Source organism: Podarcis filfolensis (genome assembly GCF_964270895.1).
Source record: "Podarcis filfolensis genome assembly, chromosome: 12".
Taxonomy (NCBI): Eukaryota; Metazoa; Chordata; class Lepidosauria; order Squamata; family Lacertidae; genus Podarcis; species Podarcis filfolensis.
Genome location: NC_139614.1, coordinates 40,034,721 through 40,048,921, shown reverse-complemented (window position 1 = coordinate 40,048,921; position 14,201 = coordinate 40,034,721). Strand labels below are relative to the sequence as shown.

General features: G+C 42.2%; 1 protein-coding gene across 3 annotated transcripts in view; it reads left to right on the top strand.

Annotated features, from left to right (window-relative positions):
- ARHGAP12 (Rho GTPase activating protein 12) overlaps nt 1-14,201 on the top strand; it is a 103,307-nt gene that overhangs the window by 11,542 nt on the left and 77,564 nt on the right. For all 3 annotated transcript variants that reach the window (XM_083579485.1, XM_083579491.1, XM_083579489.1), the window contains one exon: nt 1,374-1,433. The gene's annotated coding sequence lies outside the window, so the exon portion shown is untranslated. Of the gene's footprint in view, nt 1-1,373; nt 1,434-14,201 lie in introns of those variants that run through there.

Genomic DNA, 14,201 nt, shown 5'->3' with positions numbered 1-14,201 from the left:
CCAAGTGCTTTTTGGATTTTAATTTAACCAGAAGAGAATTTCACAATTTACAGCTTTGAAGGGCTTTTCCTCCTGTGCTTCATCATCAGACGTGCTTTCACTCTAGCTTGGTGTGTACTGGCACACCTAGGTACTTATTAACCATCTATTTGCAGTGGGTGGTAGCTGCCATATCCACATCGAACTTCATGCAGACATAACAAGTATGTGCATTCATAACCTATCCAACATACTTAGCAAACTGAATTTTAATTATTGTAAGAGGCATTAGAGCTGTCCTGTAGGGTCAAACTAAGGGAGATTTAGTCCATTCACATCACAATCCTATACATGTCCATTGAGAAGCAAGTCCCACAGAGTGCAACTTAAATTATTCTCCCACTGAGAGTGGTTATGGGATTGCAGGCTGCATAGGCAGTTTTAGGGTAGCACAGCCAGTGTGGCCACACTGCAGGGGGCACCACAACAATGCTGTAGAACAGAATGTGGGAAGTGTTGGCAGGGAGGACTAATTTAAGCGTTGCACAGGGCGCTGCTGAAATTTGAGAGCCTGAAGTCCTCCATTGCAGCCTGTTCTCTGTGGAATGGCCAATCCTTTCAAAGAGCCATTTAAATAAGTGAAGAAGAAGAAGAAGAGCTTGGATTTGATATCCCGCTTTATCACTACCCGAAGGAGTCTCAAAGCGGCTAACATTCTCCTTTCCCTTCCTCCCCCACAACAAACACTCTGTGAGGTGAGTGAGGCTGAGAGACTTCAGAGAAGTGTGACTGGCCCAAGGTCACCCAGCAGCTGCGTGTGGAGGAGCAGAGACGCGAACCCGGTTTACCAGATTACGAGACTACCGCTCTTAACCACTACACCACACTGGCTTTGACCATCTCCCACAACAGATTACCCACCAAATGGTGTGTGTGTGTGTGTATGCAGTAAAGTTGTGCTAGTTGTTGTTCATTTCTGTCTGCTCAAATTCATTCTTGGCCTGTTTGGTAGGGCAGAGTTTGTCCATTATTTACTTGCCATCTATCTGTTTTATGTTCAAATATTAAACAGACAAAAGCTAGAAAAGCAAATAAAACAGCACCCTCATCTCAGCCCCTTGGTGGTCCCTTCATTAGTTGATGGCATGAGCTGTCTGTCATGGGGAAGAGCCTTGTCTCAGAGGTGGAACATCTGCTTTGCATGCAAAAGGTCCCTGTTTCAACCCTCAGCATCTTCAGGCAGGGCTGGGAGAAAACCCTGCTTCAAATCCTGGAGAGCTGCTGCCCAATAGTGTAAATAAGGCTGAGCGAGACGGACCAATTGTCTGACTCAGTATAAGGCCGCCTCCTATGTTCCTATTCCCTGACATTTGTGTTTCCTGTTTTCCTTATAGCACCATCATAACAGAACCTGGTCTCAAAAGGAAGCTACAAGGAAACAGCATCACAGAACGGTAGGGCCCACTCCATTTTGATTCTGGGTCTTGCGACGTTGGCCAAACCAGTGCCTAAAAACATACACAAAGCATACAATTTCTTTTTGGCAAAAAAGAAGCAGCATCAAGTGATTGTTCACTGCAGCAGGTGATGGGAAGCTGTTGAAAACTTTCTGCTAGAAATCATGGGAGTGTGCCCATCTAACCAGAAATGTTTTCCTCGTGCTGTTACAATTGCGCTCCGAGGAGGCGGCATTTGTATTGTTTTATGTGTGGAGGTGGCAAAAGTATTGCTATAAAAGAGGTGAGTAGGAAGGAGCTGACAAGGAACTGAACTAAGGAACAGAGCGGAGAGGCGTTTTGCCTGGAGATGCTTGCATGTCAGGCTTACGAGATGGCTTTTAAGAAATAATGACTAAAGCTGCAATCCTAGGCAACTTACTTTGGGAACAAGTTCCTCCGAATTCGGTGGCCCGTGAGGGTGCTTGGACTGGGAAGCCCTGGGCTCAAATCCCTGCTCAGACGTGGGTTTACCGGATGACCTTGCACCAGGTCACAACGAGGATCAACCTGAGTCTTTCTCATTAGGAAGAAATCACAAGGAAAACAATGGTGACTAGAATTAGTAAGCAGTATGTTACCCTTAGTTACCGAACATTGATTCAGTTTCTGGCTTTCTGGATAATGAGGTGTTCAACTCATATCACTTGTTTCATATAACGCTCACTGGCTCAAAGGGACTTGCTTCTGATATTTTACAGGATTGCATCATGCATCACTGGTTCACTCATTTTATTGAGTGTGTTTGTGTGGTATTTATTGGTTTAAAGACATACAATTAAAGCTCTATAAATACATTTGTGCTTTTATTGCTTGTTTCCTTGATTTGTGAGCTCCTCTGAGAGTCTTTTTGGCTGAAGAGTGTGGTAAACAGGCTTTAAGTAAGTAACTAATCCAATTATTTCTCTGGGACGCGAATGGAATGCTTGTCACAAATTATGCAACTGTTGTCTAAAACACAGTGAAGTACATTGTGTACAGTACATACTATGGAAAACCCCTGTTCTTTAAGGACTGTGCGGTCACTTAAGAATCGTTTAATTGATAGGTATTTGACCACCAGCTCCAGAATGAGTTTCACAGATGTTGCTTACAAAGATAGATAATAGAATTCATTTTAAGGCCAAGATTATTTAACATAACTGATTCAGTTTCTTTCCCAAATCTTAATACCAGTTCAGGCACAAACTATGCAAAATCAGTTTGCTTGGCAATCCCTAGGAAGAAAAGAAGAAGTAAATAATAATAATAATAATAATAATAATAATAATAATAATAATAATAATTAAAAACCCACCTTTCTGCTCACCACAAAAAGTGGAAACTATCGGAAGAAAAAGAGATTTATCACTTGCTGCTGCTGCCTCAACTCATTGCTAGTTCATGACAACATACCATTTGGCAGCTGATGGTTGCATGCATGTAGCAGCAGATATCATCTTGATGACGAAGGGCCAACCCTACCCACAAGCTGCTGTTTCTTTCTTCTGTTCCTCATCCTGCTATTAGGCTCAATGGATTGAACTCCACTTGCAAGGCTGTACCTTGAAACCTACTTTGAGACAGGCAATTGGGAGTTCTTCCAGAAAAAGAAAAAGTAAGAAAGGAAACCCTCTGAACTATAAGCCTGCCTGCAGCAATATCCGGGCTACAGTGCATGAAAGCTTCTGTCACAATAAATCTTTGTTGGTCCTCTGAGCCCTTCTGCTCTGAGTCTTCCTTGAATATGCACTGCTCCTGCTTCTGAATATGCATCTTGGCTACAGGCTCTGAGATTACCCTGGCCCTTTGTGTTTAGGTTCTAGTACTGAGAAGACCATTACATGAACCTCAGTTCTTGCTTTCAGCCCAAGGTTGAAATCTTAAGACATCCCTTACAAATACAGTCATACCTTGGTTCGCCTTGCGAGTCGAATGCTTTGGCTCCCAAATGCCGCAAACCCGGAAGTGAGTGTTCCAGTTTGCGAACGTTCTTTGGAACCCCTAACGTCCGACGCGGCTTCTGATTGGCTGAGCTTCCTGCAGCCAATCAGAAGCTGCGCCTTGGTTTCTGAATGTTTTGGAAGTCGAATAGACTTCTGGAACGGATTCCGTTTGACTTCCGAGGTACCACTATAACAACATGAAGATACAAAAAAGAGAGAAGGGAAGCAAACCACCAAAGTTAAATAGAGATTACCGTTTCTGGACATTATGGGTGATATCCAGAGTTAGTCATGCTCAAAATAAACTATTGATTTTATATGGGTCTGCTCTGAATAGGACTATATTTGGATATCACCCTATGTTTTTGAGAAGGAAATCAGGTCATTTGAAAGTTAACTGAAAGGAAAGTCATTAAAAAATTCTCTAAAGATATCCCAGTGGGCCTGCTACTGCACTCTTGCGTATGGATCTTTATAGCCTTAAAAATTTATATCCTTAAAAAAACCACCTTTCTCTTATACAGAACTTTTCATCCCAAAGGGCTTTAGATTTAATTTAGGCATCAGCAGTGGGAGTTGCATAAATGGTTTGAGGGCATTAAATGGCTGGGTGTAGACACCTGAATCATTGCCTTTTGTTAAGGAACAGCCAGCACCGAGGAATTAACTTGACAGCCATCCTTCACTTGCTAAATTATTTTATTGGGCTGTTTCCAGGAAAGGCCAGGAAGTTAGACGCTTATGTATTATACCATGTTGGTGGGTTAAGAGAATATACTTCTCACCAGAACAGCACTGGAAGAAGATATCCTGCTTGTCTAGAGGAAACGTTTATGTGATGAGAAGTTCTGCTAGGCATAGAATTAACATAGAATCATAGAGTTGTAGAGTTGGAAGGGACCATGAGGGTCACATAGGCCATGCATGGGCCAAACCACATTGCCATTGCCCCACAGGAGGATTTGCCCAGATACTTGGTCTCTCTCATGGAAGTCTGCACAACTCACTAAATGCACTGACTTATAATGGCAGGGCCTCAGATGCATAGGTAAATGTTTCAGAGTACTTTCAGGAAACAAATAATAATACCCCCAACAACCTCCTCAGAACGATATGAAGAGGCTGGGGAATTCTTGTTCTCTGAAAGTACTCTGAAACCTTTACATGGGCATCTGACGCCCTCCCCATATCTTTTGGCGTACAGTATTTAGCAACAGTATGCCAATCGTTCCTCTATAATGTGCCAGTTCCCACAAACCTTTGCTCATGTTGACATGAGAGTTCCAACAGGCATGTGTCAGAGGCAAGCCTGCGGCAAGCTGGTTCTTGTGTTGCTTCACCGCTTACCTATTGCCATTCAGTACGATGAGTAAACTTTTTGTACCCTGTTATGCACGCAGAGTATCAACCCTGACGATTGCTTCCAGCATGCACCCAGCTTGTGGTGTATGTCCCAGCCTTCGTATCTTGTGTATAAAGGAGGATCCAATAAATAAAATATCTTGCTGGGATAGCTCAGCAGGTAGAGCATGAGGCTCTTGATTTCAGGGTTGCGGGTTTAAGCCCAATGCAAAATATTCCTGCATTGTAGGGGGTTGGACTAAATGACCTTTGTGGTTCCTTCCAACTATACAGTTCTATGATTCTAATAGGTTTTGTAGTTGATCTTTCTTCTTACCACTCACTTATCTACCTGGCACTGCAGAGCCCATCTAAAATGATAGAGGCACCACTTTTTGTAAGAAATGAATAAGGAAGGTTGCTCCTAAATAGGAGTTTTATACTTGGAAATGCATCCAGTTTTAAGAAGCTTGTTGCAATAAAATGTTTCTTACCAAGGATTCTGTTCATCTCCTCTTTAACTTCCCCAGGGAAAACCTAACCATACTTCATAGTGTTAAACACAAGGAAAGGCATCTAATTTAGACCAGGGTTGGAGAACCTGCAGTCCTCCAGATGTTGCTCAGCTTCAGTTCCCATCAGTCCTAGCCAGCATGGCCAATGGCCAGAGATTATGAGAGCTGTATTTATTATTATTATTATTTATTAAATTTGTTTACCGCCTGTCATCCATAGAGCTCATGGCAGTTCATAGCAGCTAGAGGGACACAGGTTCATTATTCCTGATATAAATGAATATGCCTGCCTTACAAATACTGTACTTCTGCACATGACATGACAACGCTTATTGTCTGTCTTCCCAGACATGTCCTGTCTTACTCCATTCAGCAAACCAAATCAGACAGCATTCAATAAGCTGAGCAAACTGCTGTTTGCAATAAATGGTAAGCTTTGGGAGCAAATAGCAGCAGGGGTGGCAATTTTCAGTGGGAAACTACCCTGAAGCCCTGATCCACATTAGGCCACATCAAGAACCCTGTGCTTGCTTCTCTTTCAAAATAAAAGTGGCAACATTAAGCATACTTAAAAACAACAACAAGCATGATTACTGTAACGTGTGGTTTGGCCCCTACTGTGAGAAACAGGAGGCCAGCCAAGTGTATGTGGAATGATATTATTTTTGTTTAACTTGAGTTCACTGCAGAATTCAGTTCACATCATTGATAATATTGGAAAGACTGCATACGAAGAACAGAAGCTGCAAAATACAGTTAATTAAGAATATTTATTTTTTAAAAAAATTCTTTGTCAGCTGTTATTTCTCATTTGCAGAGAAAACCTGCTCATGCTTAGGATCCCCACAAATGACTCCCCCCCCCCAAACTGAGTGATTGTTCTTCCCATCTTTCCATATATTTTCTCCTCTTGGCTGTTTTGCCTGACCCAGCTGTCGCCCTCCCTGGACTCCCTGCCTGTTTTCTTCCTTACTTTATTAGTGATCATGAGCAATTAAGATGTTAATGCTGTTATTTGAGGTATGATGAGATTAATGGAGCACGCACAGTTCAACCCTTTCAATTTAATTGCTGTAACTATCTGAAAGCTTTTGCACTTATCTTGCCATCCATTTTCTTAGCTCCCACATTTTAAACGTTCAGCAAGATATTAGTTTTTTTTCCCCAGCTGTGTGGCCTAGCCTACAAAAGAACATCAATAAAAGATTAAGCAAACAAAATATGTGATATGGCTCAAAAAACATACATTATGCAGGATTTGTCTGGTCTGTCAGGCAGGCATTAGACATATGTGAGCTGAGACAAAAGGCTAGCAAAATATCATCACGCGTATTCCTTTCTGTCTGGCAGCGTTTAAAATTTAAAAACACATTTAGCTGACCACATCCAGAAGGTTTCATTTGAAAGATCATGATAACTGAAAGATAATTGACAGCCTTAAGGTGTCTACTCAGAAGTAAGTCCTGTTGAATTGAATAGGGTTTAGTCACAGGTACGTGGGGTTAGGGTTGCAGCAGAAGTCATATTCACATGGTTTAATTTAATGCAAGTTATTGTATTTTTCGCTCCATAAGACGCACCTGACCATAAGACGCACCTAGTTTTTAGAGTAGGAAAACAAGGAAAAAAAATATTCTGAATGAAAAAGTGGGTGTATGATTTTTGTGGTTCATGCTGTGGCCACAGACATGATATGTGATTTGATGGTGAGTTTCTCTCCTCATTGCTTGCTTTAGTATTCCTGTCTGCTCTCCTTGCAACTTTGCTGTCTTTACCTCCCCCCTCCCAGGCAGCCTCCTTTATCGCTAGAGTCCCTTGTCTCCCTCCCAGTCATTTGCCGATCAGTGGCTCAGCAGCTTTGTTTCAACACCCCCTTCCCTCTTTCTAAAAAAAAAAAAAAGCACGATCTGCTTTTTGCCCCTGGGCAATTCGGCTCTAGGGACCACACATTTGCTCCATAAGACGCACAGACATTTCCCCTTACTTTTTAGGAGGAAAAAGTGCATGTTATGGAGCAAAAAATACGGTACTTTCTCAACCTTAAAGTTCATATCCAAATTGCTCTTGACCCTCAGCTGTCTACCCCAAGGCTAGCCAGGCTCTCTGTAACATCAGAGCTACTAAGTCTCTAAGTCAGGCATCCTCACCCTTGGCCCTCCAGATGTTTTGAGACTACAATTCCTATCATCCCTGACCACTGGTCCTGCTAGCTAGGGATCAGGGGAGTTGTAGGCCAAAAACATCTGGAGGGCCAAGGTTGAGGAAGCTTGCTCTAAGGCAATGTCATGGACTGGTTGGATGCAGAGGAGTGGTGGGAGACAAACCAGCTAGGGAACCCCCAGGGGAAGAAGTCTCAGAGCTGGGGGATTGGTGGTGGCATGATGATGCGTGGCCAGAGGGAGAAGAGGGAGCAGGCTGGGAGGAGGAAGAAGTGTCAGAAGCTAAAGAGGTAACAGGGTTTAGTGAGAAGGACGGGGCTGTGGCAGAGAACAGTTTAGGCTCAGAGGCAGGAGATGAGTCTGGAGAGGAGGGGGGCCAAGAGGCAACAAGGAGGCAGCCTAGGGAGTCTTCCCCTCACCCTGGTCTCCCAAAACATGCAGAAATATGAAGCTTGTGGAGCAAAGAGAGGGGAAGAACCTGGGGAGGAGCCTTAGAGAGCTGTGGAAGGACCTTCAGTCCTCGCAACTGCCTCCTTGGGGCAACACCTACTGGAAATAGTTGCTGCGCTCACTAGGCCTGTGCTGTTTTGGGTTTTTTGAATGAAGAGTTAACTTCACTGACACCGGTGTTTTCATTGCTGACCTACTACTGACTCCAGATCCTGACAGGCAGACGGAGGGAAAGTTACACCTTTGCCTGAAATGCATCCCTGTGACGTCATAGCAGTTCAGCCACTCACAGTGGGGCAAAGCAACCATAGAGCTATAAATATAAGGGCTATTAATGAATAAGGGATTGTATTTTGGAGCAGGCTTAATGAATTATTTTTTAAAATTATGCAACTCAAGCACTTGAAAAACAGACGAACCAATTTATTTGTATCTTCATCAGCATGTTTTGCAGTTCAAAGCTGTTTCCTCTTCCCTAAAGGGAAGATATAGGGGATAAAGAAGAACATCTGTTCCCTTCTGCCCACATTAATTATAGTATGCAAATACCCCAATGTGTGTGTCCAAGCACTTGTGCTCATACAGTGGGGCTTCTGCAACTTCTGACTACAGCTCCTCATGCTGCCTTAGGCTTCTCCCTTCAGTTTCCAGGAATGGTTTCTTGTTCTTATACATTTCATTTCTATAGTGGATAGAGTAGGGCAGATGTACTCAAATTGTAATCTGTGGACCATTGGTAATCCATGAACTCCACTCAGGTTGTGTAAAGGTTCAACTCCATGGAAAGGTTGTGGAACATGTAATAATTATTATTGCACTTACTATTAATTCTAATGATGATAATGATGATGATAAATTTATTATTTATACCCCGCCCATCAGGCTGGGTTTCGCCAACCACTCTGGGTGGCTTCCAACAAAATATAAAAAATACAAAAATACATCAAACATTAAAAACTTCCCTAAACAGGGCTGCCTTCAGGTGTTTTTCTAAAAGTCAGATAGTTGTTTATTTCCTTGACATCTGATGGGAGGGCGTTCCACGGGGCAGGCACCACTACTGAGAAGGCCCTTTGCCTGGTTCCCTGTAACTTCACTTCTCACAGTGAGGGAACTGCCGGAAGGCCCTCAGCTGAACTATGGGGGTGGAGACGCTCCTTCAGGTATATGATGGAGAATGAGACTCTCTTTAACCAGGGCTGGATTATCAAAGCAGAACAATAATGCCCTGCATTAAAGCTTGTGGTTTTCATAATGAGACTAGAATTGACAGTGATCCTGGCAGTGAAGAAAGAAACCCAAAGCATGTGCCTTGATTTGTAGAATCAAGAAAGGGGGGAGGGAAGCTCATTAAGTTATCTGCTGAGATCCCCATCAATTTTCAAATGGTCTGCAGGGGGAAACAGTTTAAGAACTGCTGGCAAAGGGATCTACTGTGATAAGAGAATGGGCCTCAGAAGCTCTAGGTCAGGGGTGGAGACTCTGGTCCTCCATACATTGTTGGGCTTCAACTCAGGGCCAGCCAATGGCCAGGAATAATGGGAATTGTGTTCCAGTAACATCTGGAGGGCCATAGGTTCCCAACCCATGCTCTGTTGATGTGCTGACGTCCTTTGGATCCTGCCCACTGCTTGCTCATGTGCGGCCGGTGCTCCACAACCCTAGAAATCCTGCCTGCACACATTTAATATAATGGAAACATGTCTGGAACAAGATTGCAGCCACAGGCTACCTAACTGCTGTGCTGGCCTATGAATACAGTTTCAGTTCTTAATACACTTAATCAAGTTTATAAATTCTAGAGAAGATAAGAAATCTTAAGTTAATGTAATTGATTATCTGATAAGGAGTGATGTACTGAAGTTCTCACCCTGGGCCAGTAGGGGGATACTGTAGATAGTTATGCAAATGAAGGATCGAAAAGTGACGTTCAGTGATTGGATAGTTTTGTATGCAAATGAAGGATTGAAAAGTGACGTTCAGTGATTGGATAGTTTTAGAAAATGGCAACAGTTACATTGTTCTGGAGCTCTATATACTGCTTTGGAGAAATCGTTGTGTCGTCTGCTCATGTGCGGCCGGTGCTCCACAACCCTAGAAATCCTGCCTGCACACATTTAGTATAATGGAAACATGTCTGGAACAAGATTGCAGCCACAGGCTACCTAACTGCTGTGCTGGCCTGTAAATACAGTTTCAGTTCTTAATACACTTAATCAAGTTTATTAATTCTAGAGAATATAAGAAATCTTAAGTTAATATAATTGATTATCTGATAAGGAGCATGGCCTAAGGCTGCAATCCTAACTCTATTTACTGGGGAGTAAACCCCACTGAATTCAAGAGGACTTACTTCGTAGACGCAGATTGGGTTGTACTATAATTTTTCCTTTTAGTGTACCATGTTATTTGAAAAGCAGCATAGTATGAATATTTAACTGCTCCAACATGAATATGCAGTGAATGCAACGCAAGATTACCTCTGCTTCTGTGGATCTATATGGACAGTAATTAAAAATTAACTAAGATAATGGTGTTTCAGAGCTCTATAATTTTGGTTTAGCATTGAACCTGAAACCACTCAGTGGTTTCTTGTGGTTCCTACCCAAAACCACGACACATAGTTCTATCCTCTTTCACTTCCTATGTCAAAAACTATTATTGATTTTTCTCTGCTCAAAAGAGGAGCAGACATTACACACCAGTGTCAAATATACTGGGCTGTGGTATTACGCAGTGTCACCACATTACATATTCTAAATGCACATACAACATTCATACCACACAAATTATTTACGGAAATACAAGCAGAAGCTTAGATGCATTGGCCTTCTTCAGACATAATGATAAATTATTATTTGTTGTTATGAGGACAAGCCTAGGGCTTTTGTGCTCACGGTACCCCTCCTCCTCTTGTGTGGCCACAAGGAGATCAAAAGCTCTCACTTCTGTTTTTAACTAATGTCTGAACCTAGACAAACTCTAGTTATTCAAGTATGATTTACAGAAGCAAGCTAACTTCAAACTGTGGTTTATGAAGCTGGCTTGTTTCTATAAAGCATGGCTGAAATCAGCCACTCACTCTTTAGGGTTCAGATGTAACGCTAAACTGTGGCTGATTGAAATCACAACTGAAACTTCCTCATAGGTGTGCTGGAAGAGGAGGGAGGAGTGCATGTGCCCGCATAATGATAAACACACATAATGCTTATGAAAATGTTTTACAGATGGTATATCACACTGGTAAAATTAGCAAAAATGTATAAGACGTGTAATAAGTGTTGGAAATGTAAGGAAACAGAAGGAACGTTTTCTCACATGTGGTGGGAGTGTAAGAAAGTGAAGGGATTTTGGGAGATGATATACAATGAAATGAAAAAGATGTTAAAATGTACATTTACAAAGAAACCAGAGATATTTCTTTTAGGGATTACAGGAAAGGAAATAAGAAGAAAGGACTGTAAACTTTTCCAATATGCAGTTACAGCAGCAAGAATTCTACTGGCCCAGAAATGGAAACAAGAGGAAATACCGACGGTAGAAGAATGGAGACTGAAGCTGACAGACTATGCAGAACTGGACAGACTAACTGGGAAAATCAGATATCTTCGAGACCAAAAGTTCATCGAGGACTGGGGGAAATTTGTTGAATATCTGAAAAGAACGTGTGATGTGCAAACAACGCTAGTGGGGTTCCAAGAAGCACTGTGAAAGTTGAGATATATTGTTTGAAAGAAATAGAAGTGGGAGGGAAGGTTAATGGCAATATAAACAGAAGAAATGCGTAACTGGGAGGTAAATATGGATGATTGTCAGAGAAGCTGAAGGAAGTCCAAATAGAGTTAAATTTGTGGAAATTCTGATATGATTGTTTATTTGTGTTGGAAAATTAATAAAAAATATTTTTTTAAAAAAGATAAACACACATAATGATAAATCATTGTTTATTGCAGGGTTAGGGAACCTGTGGTCTTTCAGGTTTTATTAGGCTGCAGTCCCCTGAGTCCATGATCGGTCAGAGATGACTGGATGGAGGCAGGGTGCAGTGAAAGCAAGGCAGATCTTTATTTTTCTGTTGCAACAGAATTCCAAGGAGGCAGGAGAGACCCTGAACCAAGAAGAAACATCTCTCTTAAGGGTTTGCATTTTGGCGTGGAGAAGGACATCCCCTCTACAAACAGTCAGAAATTACATCACACATAAGGTGGGGTTACTGTGGCTCAGGCAGGCCAAGGTGGGATATTCTTGAGGATTTAGCAAGTTTCACATAGTTCCAGACACAGTTGATAAGACAATTAGAATGCTGGTCAGACATCTGGGCAAACATTCACAATTAATACAAAAGAGGTTCATATATATAGGAGAGAAAGGCCTTCAGAAACTTCCCCCGATTGCTATCTGCCTACCTGTTCTCAGGCAAGGGGGGTTAAGGAGGCAGAGGAAATATTTATAGTCTTTAGGAGAGCCAAGATGGCTTTTGGATTGCTAGCCTGTACTTCTGTAGACATGTGATTATGTATGTGTTTACACCTTGTGCAATTATCCGCATTTATTCTATATTTGAGACCTTAGAATTCCTATAACAATATCATCACTGATTCTGGCTGGACACTTTAAGAAACAGGGTATTGAACTAGATTAATCTCTGACATGATTGAGTAGGGTTTTTCTTACATTCCCAGCATCAACACTCATCACCAAATTACAATTTCCAATGTTTTTATTGTACTGAGAAGCAATAAGAAGCAGATACAAAATGGATACAAATGTGCTATGAATATGTAAGGGCAGCAATCGTGGGAAACCACATCTAGGATCATTCAGAGCAACTGTATCGACTCAGATCATGAATAATTAATAATAATAATAATATTTTTTATTTGTATCCCGCCCTCCCCGGTGAAAGCCGGGCTCAGAGCAGCTAACAAGTAAAAATAGCACAGTGTGCATAAAATCACACAGTCAATTAATTAAAATACAGGCGGGAATGCGGGAAGCAAGAGAAAATAGGTGACAATAAAAATATAGAAGTGGGCGAGAGTGGCGTTGTGTGATGTAGAGTTTCAAAACAATGAAAATATAAAGGCATTCTTAACTTGATAATAGCATGACTGTTCTGTGTGTTTCAAGGCAAAGAGAAATAAAGGTTGTACTTGAAATGCCTGAAGGCTTCTTTATGCAATCTAGATACTTCTGAAGAATGTCAGCAACAAGCAACAAGTCTTGGTTCTTAGCTATTTCATTGAGGAATAAGTGTTCATGCAAACAATAGTAGGCCTGTTATCTCTGATGGGTGGGTGGAGTCAATGTTTTCACAGATAAAGGCAGAGACCTGCGAATGACCCAAGACAGTCAGTAAAGGGCTGGTGCTGAAATTTATGGATTCCCTTGTTCATGTAAGCAGCAGTTAGCATATCAAGACTGAAATAATTTGAATCCTTATTAGGAAAACATGAAATTTATTAGCAGAGCCCTTGTGTGTGTATTTGTATGGATATAACCATAAATATATATTAGAGTGGTGCATCTCGGATGATAGCTGAAGTCATTTTCCAAAATGATATTCCTCTTCCGCTTCGCTGTTCAGCAAAGGATGCCTATAATTAATCAGTGTGCTGCATGGCCAGCTGTATTGTAGGATTGGGAGCATATTGGAAGAATATAGGGTTATTTTAGGGCTAGGTTACAGACTTCTTTGGACTGCAGCAGAATTTCAGAATGCTGGTGGCAGATCACATCTTTGAATGTTCTCCCACATTAAAAAAGAAAAGAAAAAGAAACCCACCCAGCACATTAAATGAACAAACATTGCCTAAGCTAATACCAGGCTTGCTAGTCTGAGGGATGCATACAAACATGATACCCTATTGTAAAGGTGAAGGTAAAGGGACCCCTGACCGTTAGGTCCAGTTGCAGACGACTCTGGGGTTGCGGCACTCATCCCGGCGTACAGCTTCCGGGTCATGTGGCCAGCATGACTAAGCCGCTTCTGGCGAACCAGAGCAGCACACGGAAACGCCGTTTACCTTCCCGCCACAGCGGTACCTATTTATCTACTTGCACTTTGACGTGCTTTTGAATTGCTAGGTGGGCAGGAGCAGGGACCGAGCAACGGGAGCTCACCCCGTCGTGCGGATTCGAACCGCTGACCTTTTGATCGGCAAGCCCTAGGCTCTGTGGTTTAACCCACAATGCCACCTGTGTCCTTGATACCCCATTGTAGGCATGGGCAAACTCAGCCCTGTAGATGTTTTATGCCTACAGCTCCCATGATCCCTAGCTAACTGGACCAGTGGTGGGGGATGATGGGAATTGTAGTCCCAAAACATCTGGAGG